Below are 6,000 nucleotides of genomic sequence, written 5' to 3'. Positions count from 1 at the left end.
GACTTACGTTATCGTAGCTCGAAGAAGTTGATGGTGCGTTGATACCAACAGGGAGATCACTGAAAACTGAAGGTACGACGTCAGATCTCAAGGTGTGGCTCTGTCTTTTTCCTGGACGAGATATGCCGAGCTCCCTCTGAAGTCTGTCGGACTCTTCGAAGCAATCCGCGGTAAAGTGTTCGGAACAGAGGGTACTTGATTTGTAAAACTGCCATCCCGGGCGACGAACCTTCGCGATCCATAGTAGTCTTAGACGCTCGCACTTTGGAAAACCGAAAATCGATACTCCTGTTGTGTTCTCTCTGTTGTTCTTGCAGTGAACAAAACAACACCTGTGTCCACACATTGCCACAAATGCGTTCAACGACGTCGAAGTAGCAAAAAGGTGGCACGCTGATGAATACTGGAAGTACGAAATGCCACTGGCGACTGCTAGACAGGCGACAGCTAGACGGGCCGCAGGCGTCCGAGACAAGGCGGAGCAGACACCGGAACTCGACACCGGTGACGTCAGCAGTGATCAGACTGCGGCTTTCAATTAGGGGTAGTGTCCAAAGTTCAAAATTCAATAAAATGTTCCCGGAGCCGAATCGAAAGGAAAGCTTTCGCATGGTGGCTCCTGGGAACATAAGAAATCGTATAACAATGCCCACAAACTTTGCATGATAGCCTCCAGGCAGTCCCTTTAAACCATCTCCGCGCCTTGTTCCAGCGGTTAGCCGAACATGGTTTGCTCATCGGTTAGCCGAACATGGTTTGCTCATCCACGCTGATAAGTGCGGGTATGGAGTTAATGCCTTGGAGTTTCTCGGCCACCGTGTTGATGCCCAAGCCATTACTGCCCTTGCGAGCAAAGTCGACAAACTACAGAATTTCCCCTTGCCTACATCAGTGACCAGGCTGCGCTGTTTCCTGGGTATGATTAACTTTTATAGGCGTTTTGTCCTGCGCTGCGCGGTCATTCTACGACCACTAGAAGACCTGCTTCAAACGGATAAGCCCAACAGCATGCATTGGTCCATCGACACTATTGCAGCCACTGAGCGAGCGAAACAGGCCTTGCCGACAGCGACAACCTTAGCCCATCCGATCAACGGGGCCCCCACCTCCGTGATGGTTGACGCCTCGAGTCGCGCTGCGGGCGCTGTACTCCAACAACACGTATCGGGCCACTGGCCACCTATAGCCTTTTATTCGAAGAAGTTCTCCCCGACGGAGGAAAAATACAGCACCTCCGGTCGAGAGCTTCTCTCCGCCTTCATGGCTGTCAAACACTTCAGATACTACCTCGAGGACAAAACCTTCGTAATTTTCACAGATCACAAGGTCTCGTCTCCGCATACAATTCCGGAAGCTGTCGCTACTTGCCCCGAGAACTTTGGCATCTCGCGTATCTGACAGAGTTCAACGCACAGTTCGAGCACGTCAGGGGGGCTGACAATGTAACTGCTGACACTCTGAGTCGGATCTCCGCGATCGATCAAACTACTGTCGATCCCGCAGATATTGCCCGCCAGCAGCGCTCCGGTCCAGATCTACAACGTATTCTATCCACCCACGCTTCGTCACTCGCGCTCCAGGAAATTGACTTCCCCGGGATTCCATCCCCCGTCTACTGCGACACTTCCACAGGCACGGAACGTGTAGAGGAGGTGGTATCCCTCTACATGAGTCCTGACCGGCGATGATGGAATGTCCCAGCGGGCAGATGGTCGTGGCCTCACGCTAGGACGGTGCCGGTAGAACTGCCGTGCCAGCGCCGTAGCGCGTGGCAGCAGAGGCACGTCTTCGTCATCACACACGGGCCGCCACATCACTCCCCCCTCAGACGCGGAGCGGTGTAGAGCTGGCGGTTGAGATTCCGCGTCGATACAGGAAGAGGAGGAAGACGGGCGACGCGCAGTACAGGGACGGCTGGTCTTCCGTCTTGTGGTGAGTGGGCAGAAGTGGCGGGCTGAACGGTGCGGACAAGAGCTGGCCAGGAGGGTTCCAGGGGCGGGCCAAAGCGGAGAGCATGCATGTAGGCCTAAGTGAGAAGAGAGTGGGGCGACAGAACCGCGACCGGTTCGTGAGCGTTGAGCTCGTAGTGTTGTCACCACGGAGAGTGCCGGGGAGGACCATCGTGAAGCACGTGGAGACCGGGAGTAAAACTCACTGTGGCCTCCGTGCGTGACCCCGGTGGAACGTTGGTCCCGGTGCCCCTTGACCGCAATTGGATGGACTGGACTGCCACTATGTTGCACAAAAGCCAGGTGGGAAGGCGAGGCGGGCAGGGTTCCTTGACCGCTGGCGTAGCAGATGCGGGTGGCGCGGTCGACAGCGGCGTACCGCGACCGGTACAGGAGCGTGATGCTCGGGAAGGTGCCGCTGGTGGTAGCCCGAGGAGTGCCATCGTGAAGCGTGTGGCGACGTGACGCAGAGTGCGAGACCATGGCGACGTGATCTGGGTAGATGGGTAAGGTGGGTAGGACCATGGTGTGGCGCGGTCGGGCGTTGCGATGAGTGGAGCCGCGGTGAATTGACGTCGTCGCCTAGCGGTTCCTCGGTAGAACGTTGCACTGTACCTTCGGAGGTGGGCTTGCAGTAATTTGGGATGGTGCTTGGCCGAATTATGCCGAACATGGTGTTCGTTGTTCGGGTCACCAAATGTAGAGGAGGTGGTATCCCTCTACATGAGTCCTGACCGGCGATGATGGAATGTCCCAGCGGGCAGATGGTCGTGGCCTCACGCTAGGACGGTGCCGGTAGAACTGCCGTGCCAGCGCCGTAGCGCGTGGCAGCAGAGGCACGTCTTCGTCATCACACACGGGCCGCCACAAACGTACGTTTGTTTGTGCCAGGATGTCTGAGACGTGCCGTTGTCTCGGCCTTTCATCAGCTGTCACATCCAGGAATCAAAGCGACGCAATGCCTCATCGCTGCGCGCTATGTCTGGCCGTCAATGAACACTGATATCCGCAACTGGACCAAACCTTGCGTTCCTTGCCAACGAGCCAAGGTGCACAGACACGCCGTTTCGCCTCTATCGGCTTTTCCAGTACCCAACTGCCGTTTCGACCAAATCCATCTCGATATCGTCGACCCGCTACCACCCTCAGGCAACAACCGGCACCTGTTAACCAGCATTGACCGGTTTACTCGCTGGCCTGAAGTCGTTCCTATGCAAGATTGCACCGCCGAGACCGTCGCGTGCGTCTTCCTGTTTACTTGGATAGCGCGCTTCGGCGTTCCTTCCCAGATAACAACAGACAGGGACAGGCAGTTTGAGTCTCGGCTCTTTACAACGCTCTCGGAGCTCCTCGGTATAACTCCTTGTCGCTCAGCAGCGTACCATCCGAGCGCCTACGGAATGGTCGAGCGGCTGCATAGGCACCTGAAGTCTGTAATTATGGCCTACGAAGATGCCTCCCATTGGCATGATTTCCTTACATTAATCTTGCTGGGGCTTCACACTCGTGTAAGGACCTCAGCTGCACGTCCTCCGAGCTGGTCTATGGCACCAATCTTCAACTTCCTGCCGAGTTCTTCGACGCTCCCGCTTCCAATACCCCGACCCGTTCGGTTTCCGTCGACTTTCCTGACAAGCTTCGCCGGCACTTCACTCTTATCAAACCCACTCCAACCATAGCCAATCAGACTCGCCCAACTTTCGTCTCCCCAGATCTTTCGTCCGCCAGCCAAGTCTTCGTACGGACGGACGCCCTCAGGAGGTCTCTGCAACCACCATACACTGGACCATACCACGTCTTAGAGCGCCTTCCCAAATATTTCGTTCTCGACTGCCAACGGGCGCCGGGAAACTATTTCTATCTACAGGTTCAAGCCTGCCTCCTTCCCCTTACACTTAAGATTCCCCTTACACTTACTTAAGTTCTGACAGCTGCACACTCGCCACCTCCTCCCACAAACCCAAGCACGTGTCTTGGAGCGACCCTGTCCTTCTGAGGGGGGGGGGGGGGTGTACTGTGGCGAAGAAGACGAAGCCCGCTACCCGGCCGGTGCGTGAATAAAAGACGATCGCGTCAGTTCTCGAAGTTGTTCCAGCCTGAACGGTCACACGCCTCGATCATTCCACAAACCTTACATTGGTGGAGGCATCCACACCAGGCAGGCACCATACAATGTGACACGATCTCGGTTTTTCTTCAAAGCCCGGAGACATTATCTCTCTATCTATACGACCAAAGCACTGCGTTGCTTTATCGCTCAAAGAGCTGGGGCTATATTCCTTTTCCTTCTTCCCGCAAACGGGACGCTCTCAAGGTCAGATAAGATAGTACAAAGTCGATATATTTTATTGCACATCGCAAATAGATGTCGGCATTATTGGCGGGGATCACTATCGTTTCACGGATTCTTTCCTTGAAACGGAAGTCTTTATTCAAAGTGGAGTAGAAGTCGGCTAAGTTTATACAGAGGCGATATTTTGTATTGAACATGTAGAGAAAGTCGAAATTTTAACGAAACGAATTTAACTGCATCATTTTTTTTAATTATCTTGCAACAGAAAGTTCTATATAGATGAACCACACAGAAACATCAAATGTGAAACACAACTCAGAAATATAAGGCATTCCCAACTCAGAGATTATTTTTACTGATGTCGGTCGAGTGAACAGTTGAAACAAATACAGGACAATACTTATTTCAGGCAGCAACTTGCTAAGCAAGCGAGAAATATTTAAAGGTTTTCCTATAGACGAAATCGACAAACACAATTAATACATCATGTAGACATAATTCCCAACTCATTGAATATCAATCGAGTGAACACCTGAAACAAAGTCAAAAGAATAATTAATTCAGACAAGTCATTTCTAAGCAAGCAGCGTGAATACACCACAGAATCTATACAGAAACTTGTCTTTTTCAATGAACAAACAGGATCAACTACAGGTTTTCCCGTCGTATTTAATCCTTATACCGCGGAATTTAATCCTTATACCGTGGAATTTAATCCTTATGCCGCCACTTTTAATCCTCGTTTCGCTGGATTTAATCCTTATGCCGCCAGCTTTAATTCTGATACCGTGGGATTTAATCCTTGTTCTGTTAAATTTAATCCTGGTGCTACCAATTTTAATCCTTATGCCGTGGAATTTAATCCTAAATTATCGGGTAATCTTTTCACTACTCTTTTCACTATAGTGCGACAATGAGGGACTACCTGTATGATTTATGACCTATTTTGACTATTTCCTCGTTTACAGCAATACACTGACTTTTTGTGACTAACCCTGCTCAGTGCCCTACTATGACATGGTATTGGACTACCTGCGCGATTTATGACCCGTTTTGACTATTTCGTCCTTTACAGCCATAAATTGACCTTTGTGAATATGCCTACTGTATGCACTACCATGGGATAGTATGGGACTACCTGCATGTTTTATGAACCGGTATGACTATTTCCTTGTATATGGGTGTAAATTGACTTTTTATGACTATGGCTACTCTATGAACTACAATGGGATAGTATGGAACTACCTACATGATTTATGACCTGATATGACTATTTCCTTGTTTATGACAATAAAATGACTTTTTTGTGACTACGCCTTCTCAGGGACTTCCAGGGTGCGTCATCTGAAGGGACAAACCAGTCACTCTCTCTCAGTCATCCTACTTTCACTCTTACATTTTTGCACACTCATATACACATTCATACGACAGGGATCGACGCAAGCGGCAAATGTTGAACATGAGAGAACTGATGTTCTGAGGCTGGAACAACATAGAAGGGACAATTACATACAAAGCCTCAAGTTGCCTAAGAAATTAACGATGAAAGATGAACGTCACTGTAAAGGTGAGCCAGCTGTAGGACTCGAACCCACACCTTCTGGATTACCGATCCAGGACTCTACCAATTGAGCTAAGCTACCACGCCTTCTCAGGGACTTCCAGGGTGCGTCATCTGAAGGGACAAACCAGTCACTCTCTCTCAGTCATCCTACTTTCACTCTTACATTTTTGCACACTCATATACACATTCATACG

This window comes from Ornithodoros turicata, chromosome 7 (genome assembly GCF_037126465.1).
Source record: "Ornithodoros turicata isolate Travis chromosome 7, ASM3712646v1, whole genome shotgun sequence".
In the NCBI taxonomy this organism is placed as follows: Eukaryota; Metazoa; Arthropoda; class Arachnida; order Ixodida; family Argasidae; genus Ornithodoros; species Ornithodoros turicata.
This window is presented reverse-complemented; position numbering follows the sequence as displayed.